Consider the following 9372-nt stretch of genomic DNA (forward strand, 5'->3'; position numbering starts at 1 on the left):
CTGGTCTGCATTGGTGCATCATATCTTTATTCTCTTCCCCCTCCTGCCCCCCCCCCCCCTCTTTCTTAAATAGATAACTATCATATCTGATATCATATCTCACAGTACAATAATATTGAATGGGTTGCATTGTTGTATTTTGTCATGTTTCTCAGGTCTTTGTCTGAATTTCTACGAACATTATTGCTAAGGATTGTCTTATTGCATTGGAGTCACACTGGGTTAAATATGTACACTTGGGTTTTAAGGGGTATTTATTATTTTCTTCTTTTTTTTTGGGTTGTATGGAAGCCCCAAACGCAATTTCATTGTTCTTGACAATGACAATAAATAAATAAATACTAAATACTTCCTTTGGGCTGTTCTTAGTTCAGTCTGGTTTGAAGGTGTTGGGGTCAGGTGTTTCAAGTTTTCTTTGCAGTCAATTCCTGTGCACATTTCTAGTGAGTGTCTTCTTTGAGACTACACATCCCAACTTGGCTGAGTCAGTCACTCATACATTGTCAGTTGTTCTGTCTTTAAACACATCTCTCACCAGTTCTTTCCAGAGTCTTTGAAATATTTCTCTTCTTGCCTCTGCCAGGCTTGTTCCGTATTCTGTGATTCTCTTACTTTCTTGAAGATATTTTTTAGTACACTACTCTTGGGAACACTTGTGATAACTTTGTATACCCATCTCCTGCTAGCAGTAGTCTACACTGATTTATTTTCCTTTGGACATGATGCTTTAAAAAGTGAGAGCTTAAACCCTCCCTAAACATTTTATATCACATGTAAATTTGAAGCTTGTACTAAAGTCACTTTCAACTTGATTTTACAAGCTTTGGGGATTACAAAGTTAAAACACATAATTGCACAGCAGTGGTTTGTGCTGTGGCTCAGTAAAAAGTTCAGTTTTTCATTAGAGCTAATACTACTGACCCTGTTGAAATATGATGTTTAAAATCCATTGCTCTGTTAATAAATCTTTGACAAAAACTTTAAATGCCGTAGCCAAGCTAATAGGTTTATCCACATCTGTATATACAGTATTTAGCGTGTTTATGGAAACACACAAAAAAACATTAGCCAACTTAATAGAAACCGTGAGCTAAAAAGTAGGTAAGTATACTACTGAATTAAACATGTTGAATATCCAGAGCATTTTTCTCTACCTGCCCTTATGTAGACTAAAGTCTGTATTTAGAAAATTATATTGATATATCTAACTTCTTACAACGAACAAATAAAGATAAAGAATGTGATACAGCTTCTCAGATAAGGCCTGTTTTCCCATCACAGCCATGTGACCTTCTGCAGGTTGTGTTGCCTCCAGCTGCTTCTCTGTCTGCAAAACCACACATGAAAGCATTTCTGTCTCCATCTGCTGGATGTGCTGCAGCGTGCTGCGGATGCCAGATGTTGTTCGTCCCATCGCACCCTCTGCATAATTCAATGTATATTCAGACAGATGCCTTGCACCTTTTCTCCCTTGAGACATTTTGTGTCTCTACTTAGGGACACGTGACAGCTGAATATATCAAATCTGCTATCTACAGCATCTGCTCATTGTGCCAGGTGGTTAGAGATCAACAATACAGGCAGGAGGCCACATCCTGCTTTTAATCCTGCTCAATCCTTCCAGTATTTTAGACCTCTGGGGTTTTTTATGACATTAAAATATCCAAAACACATTACTGGATGTCTTTGTCTGGATATCTCATCTCAAAAATAAGTTCTGGCTTGCTCAGCATTCTCAAGCTGATGCATATTTGGTTCTACTTTTATCAGCTTTCCTAATCCAGGAATATCATCATAACTTTTCCATGGTATGAGATATGTAGTGCTGCCCTAACATGTTAGGAGGTCATTTGTGAGAAGACAAGTGTGAACATGGAATACATGGATTAAAATGAATGAAAGTAATTGTGCCTCAAAGATAAACAGCATGCATGTGTGAATGTGTCTGTGTGTGTAAACTTTACAGAATTTTTACCATGTAATGGTTCTGTTTCTGAAGCCTTGGGTCATACATTTAGAAACACATATCATCGACTTAAACATTGTTTCGAGCTCCAAGCACCCTTCATAGTATATTCTCTAATGGAAGTGGCCTCTCCCAGCAGGACAATGCCCCTTCAATAGGACAGAACCTCTCAGGAAAGGAACATGACAAACAGACCATATTTCCAGGATCCTAATACTATAATCTAAATGAAACGTGGATTTAAACACTGAGACATCACCCACTGGTTTTTGTACTGCAAATTTTAAAGCCACAACTTTAGCATTTTGAACTGTGCTATTTTCTTGGCATCACAACTAACCATAATTCAACAGGAAAGTACTTTAGGGAGCTAGATATGAAGTGGCTTTCCTAAATAAGTTGCATTTTATTGTTGAAGTACTAAACTGAGTCAGCCCAGCTATCGCCAGGTCATGCTAACATCAAGGTCAAGCTAGCTAGTTTTGAGATTTCCCATTGTAGTAAGCAGTGTTGGGAAGGTTACTTTTAAAATGTATTCCATTACAGAATACAGAATACATGCCCCAAAATGTATTCTGTAACCTATTCCGTTACGTTACTCAATGACAGTAACGTATTCTGAATACTTTGGATTACTTAATATATTGTGGCGAGTTCAGACAAGGAGGAGACGGAGGTATCGTTTGGTCTTGCTTCCCGTGAGCTAGCCAGGGAGCACAGCCGTTTATTACATTTGCAGAAGAACACACTGCCACTAGCTAACTGCTCAGCGCGGCAACCACAACACACATAGGGCGCCCTCTGACCCCGGAAGGACACACCGTCGCAGCGAGAGGGCGTCACCCGTCACCATGGCAACATACACAAAACATAACTGTACAAGCAGAACAGCCCTGACCCGCTACAATATTATCATGCTTTTTACAACAACGTGAATGTACTATTGCTGTGTGATTTATTACTATTACTGAAGGTCCGCGACTCCGAACTGTAGTAAAGGGACCTCTGACTAATGCTGGGCTCACACTGTGCGATTTTTGGCCCATTTTGAGCCGATTTTTGAGTCGTGCGATCGTTTTGGCGATCGGCCCGATTTTGGCCTTCATCGTGCGTCGTGCATCGTGTAGTATACGTGGGGTAACGAGAAGCGATTGACACCTCACGACCAGCTCCCGATCATCAATCGCTTGGTCGTGAGGGTGTCACCGCAGTTTGCCACACTGCGCACGCGCAAACACAAATGTCAGCGAAAAAGACGGCGTAGCACGGCAGTGCAGCGTGTGATCTGGACACAAGCGATGGAGGCACAACCTGTAGAACCATCCGAGCCCTTTCGATGTGGCCTCACAAAATTATCACGACCACAACAACCGTGAAAATAGTTGGATCGACACTGCTGCTCAATCACAGCTGCCTGACCAATGTTTTTCATTAGCAATTTAGCAAAGTTGATGGTGGTGGTGTGTCTGTGTGAGTGAAAGACGGAGAGGGAGAGCGAGCGACAGAATTTCTGTTTTAACCTTCATTTTTATGGACGCACAGTGTGAGCACTCAGGTCGCATCAGAGCATCGGGCCGTATATTGTGAGACCCTGCATCGTGACCTATGAACTTCTAACCCCTGCGAGTCAATCGTACAGTTTGAGCAGGAGCTCAATCGCGCGACTGAAAAAATCGCACAGTGTAAGCCCAGCATAATACGGCGGGGTCCCTGTCGGCTGGTAGCCGAAAAATAGCTCTACTTTGTTGTGTGGGTCAACTTTTCTTGCGACAGACAGAGAGAGGCGTTGAAAGACTGCTCCAACGGAACTTGTTGTTTTCGGAGGAAAACACGAACACAGTGTACAGTCGAGTCTTAATAGCTTACTTACAACTGGGCTCGTCAGGCACTCTTCTTGGCTGCAGTGGTTATTATTATATTTACATGCTTCCAGCTCCCGTTTTTGCTCGATGACTGCTCGTACCTTTCCACTCCCCTTTTTCTCCCTCCTAGCGCTCACAGACACATAACGTGTATGGCAGTCCATTCTCCCTGCAGCACGGACTACACTGAACATGATGCTACATTCTTTAGAGCTATGCTTGTAGCATTCTGCCTGTTAGCTTAGCACAACAACAACAACAACGAAAAGGCGCTCTCTCACCCAGGAAACACACAGTCGCAGAGAGAGAGAGCGTCGCCCTTTTCATTCTATATATTCAAGTTTCATTCTATATATTCAAAAGATCATTCTATATATTCAAGTTTCATTCTATATATTCAAGCTTCATTCTATATATTCAAGCTTCATTCTATATATTCAAGTTTCATTCTATATATTCAAGTTTCATTCTATATTTTCAAAAGATCATTCTATATATTCAAGCTTCATTCTATATATTCAAGCTTCATTCTATATATTCAAGCTTCATTCTATATATTCAAGTTTCATTCTATATTTTCAAAAGATCATTCTATATATTCAAGTTTCATTCTATATATTCAAGTTTCATTCTATATATTCAAGTTTCATTCTATATATTCAAAAGATCATTCTATATATTCAAGCTTCATTCTATATATTCAAGCTTCATTCTATATATTCAAGTTTCATTCTATATTTTCAAAAGATCATTCTATATATTCAAGTTTCATTCTATATATTCAAAAGATCATTCTATATATTCAAGTTTCATTCTATATATTCAAGTTTCATTCTATATATTCAAGTTTCATTCTATATATTCAAAAGATCATTCTATATATTCAAGTTTCATTCTATATATTCAAGCTTCATTCTATATATTCAAGCTTCATTCTATATATTCAAAAGATCATTCTATATATTCAAGTTTCATTCTATATATTCAAGCTTCATTCTATATATTCAAGTTTCATTCTATATTTTCAAAAGATCATTCTATATATTCAAGTTTCATTCTATATATTCAAAAGATCATTCTATATATTCAAGTTTCATTCTATATATTCAAGCTTCATTCTATATATTCAAGCTTCATTCTATATATTCAAAAGATCATTCTATATATTCAAGTTTCATTCTATATATTCAAGTTTCATTCTATATATTCAAGTTTCATTCTATATATTCAAAAGATCATTCTATATATTCAAGCTTCATTCTATATATTCAAGCTTCATTCTATATATTCAAGCTTCATTCTATATATTCAAGTTTCATTCTATATTTTCAAAAGATCATTCTATATATTCAAGTTTCATTCTATATATTCAAAAGATCATTCTATATATTCAAGTTTCATTCTATATATTCAAGCTTCATTCTATATATTCAAGCTTCATTCTATATTTTCAAAAGATCATTCTATATATTCAAGTTTCATTCTATATATTCAAAAGATCATTCTATATATTCAAGTTTCATTCTATATATTCAAGCTTCATTCTATATATTCAAGCTTCATTCTATATATTCAAAAGATCATTCTATATATTCAAGCTTCATTCTATATATTCAAAAGATCATTCTATATATTCAGACTTTGGTTGGAATATATATATAATATTTTCCTAAAGGGCATTCCATAATATATATATATATATATATATATATATATATATATATATATATATATATATATATATATATATATATATATATATATATAGTATATACATTGGGTGAATGTGCAGTAGTAGCAGCAAGCAGGTGAATTCTGTACGTTAATATGAATAGACATCTGACTATTTTACAGAATAGACAATAAAAACATATTTAAAATTTAGGATTCTAAAGCTTCCACCTGGGTCTCCTGCAGAGTTCTTTTTAAACTGAGGACCCTGGATGCAACAAAAATGGCATAATAATGGTAAATTGCTAAAGTAGCAAACCCATTTCTACCAAACTGTTTTAATTCAGCCACATTGGATGGCTTTTGAGCATGAACAGCCTATTAAAGGACATGACAAAGTTTCAATTATTGGCCCTAGTTAGTTTCTGAACATATGCTTATTTAGCATATTGCTAAAAAACAACAACAAAAAACCCATTTTGAATCTTAGATGCTTCACCAGTGACTTGGCTAAGTCATGAACCTTAACTGGGACCTGGATAGACTCTTGGAGTAATTATATAATTATATTATATTGCACTATAGGTAAACTGAGCGGATAATCAGCTTCTAATTACTTTACGAACATTTGCTTATTGAATGTGGGGTTCAAACAAAAACCAGTCTGAATTAAAGGAATTTGGAATGTACATTGTGCCTTGGTTTAGAGTGTCTGGAAGAGTCCTGTCTCAGTCAATTATAGATGATGTGAGAGGGCGGGTGTGTGTGTTTAGGGCCCGGATGGCTTGGGGATAGAAGCTCCTCTTGAGTCTCTCTGTCCTTGCCCGGATGATGCGGAACCTTCTACCAGATTGCAGAAGTTGGAACAGTTTGTTGCCAGGATGGGACAGGTCCTTCAGTATCTGCGCTGCTCTAGTTCGGCATCTCCTGGTGTAGGTGTCCTGAAGCGGGGGGAGAGCAGTATCCAGCAGCAGCGTTCTGCTGTATGGATCACTCTCTGGAGAGCTTTTTGGTCCTTCACACAGCTGTTCCCAAACCACGACGTCATGTTCTGTGTGAGGATGCTCTCCACAGCGCCTGTATAGAAAATCCTGAGGATCTTTGGAGAGACCCTGAACTTCCTCAGTTGTCGTAGGTGATACAGGCGCTGCCTAGCCTTTTGGGTCTGGACCTTAATGTGGGCAGCCCATGTCAGGTCTGAGGAGATGCGGACACCAAGATACTGGGGTGGCTGTAGCTCAGGTGGCAGAGCAGGTCAGCCATATCAGAAAGTCGGTGGTTTGATCCCAGGCTGCCCCCTGGCTGCATGCCAAATATCCTTGGGCAAGATACTAACCCCATGTTTGCCTACTGGTGGTGGTCAGAGGGCCCGGTGGCACCAGTGTCTGGCAGCCTCGCCTCTGTCACTGCGCCCCAGGGCAGCTGTGGCTACAATGTAGCTTGCCATCGCCAGTGTGTGAATGGTTGAATGACTGAATGTAGTGTGAAGCGCTTTGGGGTCCTTAGGGACTAGAAAAGCGCTATACAAATGCAGGCCATTTACCATTTGAAGGACTGCACCCTCTCCACTGGAGCTCCATTGAGCTTATGTGAGCCTATGTGAGCTTCTCACATAATTACCATTCAATCTCACTTTAAGGAACTGATATTTCTTTCTTGATCTTTCAGCCAATATAGAAATAATTGCAATTAAGTACTAAGAAAGGCAGTTTCTGAGAGCTCATACATTGGACAAAAGACACAGACTGCTTAAAAGCTGCTTAATGATGACAAGTTAGTGTCACGGACCCGGCTCTGGAGGACTGGGGGTCCGTGAGCAGTTTTGACTGTTGTTGTTATTATTATTATCGTTATTATTTGGTGATGTGTGTGTCTTTCTGCACAATGCTGTGTTAGTCTGTGTTCCACTCATTATATGTATAGGCAGGGTGTGGGTGTGTACATGTGTGGCTGGAGGATGGAGAACAGCCACATTCAGGCCTGATGGGTGTGGCCCTGCAGGAGGACTGGCCACACGTGAAGTTCCTGCCACACACCTGTTGGTGATCAGGGCTTGTCGGGGGAGCTACTTAGGAGAGTGTTGGAGCTCCCACCGGCACGGGATCATTGAGTTGTCTACCCAAGTTAGTGTGTGTCAGCGTACGACGGTGCAGTTTGTGTATGCCCGCCAGAGTTGGTGTTGATGGCTGTTTTTGTGGTTTTCCCCCCAAGTGGAAGAGTGGACCAGAACAGCAGCACGCACAAGGTGTGCTAGAACACAACAGCGGGGAGCACACACACACGGGATTCAAGGGTGCAACGGGGAGTTATTGTGTTTACAGCCTTCACTGTAAATAAAGTGCACTGTTCCCCCATATCCCCACGGTCTGACAGCCAGACCGTGACAGTTAGTGCACTGTAAACCTCTGGGTTCCAGGATATAATTGGCCATTTTTGACCACTTTTGATTTTTTTCTTTATTTCTTTCTTTTTCTTTCTTTCACCATTAAAAACTGCTTACTTGCCTAACAGTATTCAGGAAAATGCATCACGTAAATTATTTATCATAACCCTTGTTTTACTTGGTAAGTCAATACAATTTAAAAAAAAAACTGGTCTATAGTTTCATTATATAGAGTTTCATCATACGGTGCCATGATCAGAATGGATCATGGCACTGTAAAAACAAACATTGATTAAAGCCCCTACTGCTATTATCATGGTTAATAGCACTAAACCGTAAGTGTTGTTGCCATTGCACATTGCACTTTTTTGATGATAAAATTTAGGTTATTTTCTCAGGGCTTATATTATTTTTTTGTGTGTATGTGATGTGTTTGTTTGTTTGTGTTTTTTATATTTCTGTATGGACATACTGCAAATCAGTTTCCCGTTAGAGACAATAAAGTTACCATTGACCATTGAGCATTCATTCAGTGATTGTGCAAATGTACTGTTTATAAGGTTTGTTGCAGGTTTCCCCAACTCTCTGTGTAATTTGAAGAGCAAAGCTTTTTGCCAGTGTTTTGACTGGTCAGTAAGTTCAGAATGCACTAATTAAATGGCAACCCAATTCCATTAGGACAGTTAAAAAAATGTCTTACTACTGACCTAACTCCTGTCTCATAAGTGACTAGAGTTTTGTACAAAAAGTTAATTTTGCTCAGTAGACTTTGAGAATCAGAATAGAAACCTGCTGAATTGGGCTCTCACATGGATAAGACTGTCACTAAACCGTCCTCTAGAAAATGATTAATAATGTTGAGCAAATCAGGAGAGAAGGTGAGGGGTAATTTTGTACTAAACCAAACAAAATTCCATCTGATAACCAGCAGACACCTGGATGAAGGAGAAGAAAAACGATAATATGTGACATATTTAAAGCACAACCACAGAACTCCGAGTTACCTCTCGGCTATATACTGAATTGACCTGGCCTGTTTGTTTAAAAGGTACAACATGTTTTTGGAAGTCAAACTTTTGGAAGAAATAGGTAAGTTCTATTATAATTTAACAATATGTCAGCCATAATACAACTTTATTTGTGTATTATTTCAGCGCTTTACATGTCACTGTCAGTGGGGATTTTATACAGTGTAATGCACAAAGGTGAACGCAACTATTTGAAATATGTTTAAAGATTAGAGGGTGGATGTGTGAAGAATTCCAGCCACCGATTATAGACTGTTGGAAAAGTGAAGTCTGAGGGACTATATATTTGTATAGCCCCCTAATAGCACCTTTAATAAACTGTTTAATATTAATGTCTTATATGATTGAATACTCATTTTGCTATATGGACATTAGTGTCAGGAATAACTAGGAATGGGATTTGAAAAGATTTCATGATGCTGCTGTGTGGTAGGCAATGGACTCAAAATTCAGAGCTCTAGA

This window comes from Rhamphochromis longiceps, linkage group LG3 (assembly GCF_057381845.1).
Source record: "Rhamphochromis longiceps isolate RC_006_pf linkage group LG3, R_longiceps_female_GT1.1, whole genome shotgun sequence".
NCBI classification, from domain to species: Eukaryota; Metazoa; Chordata; class Actinopteri; order Cichliformes; family Cichlidae; genus Rhamphochromis; species Rhamphochromis longiceps.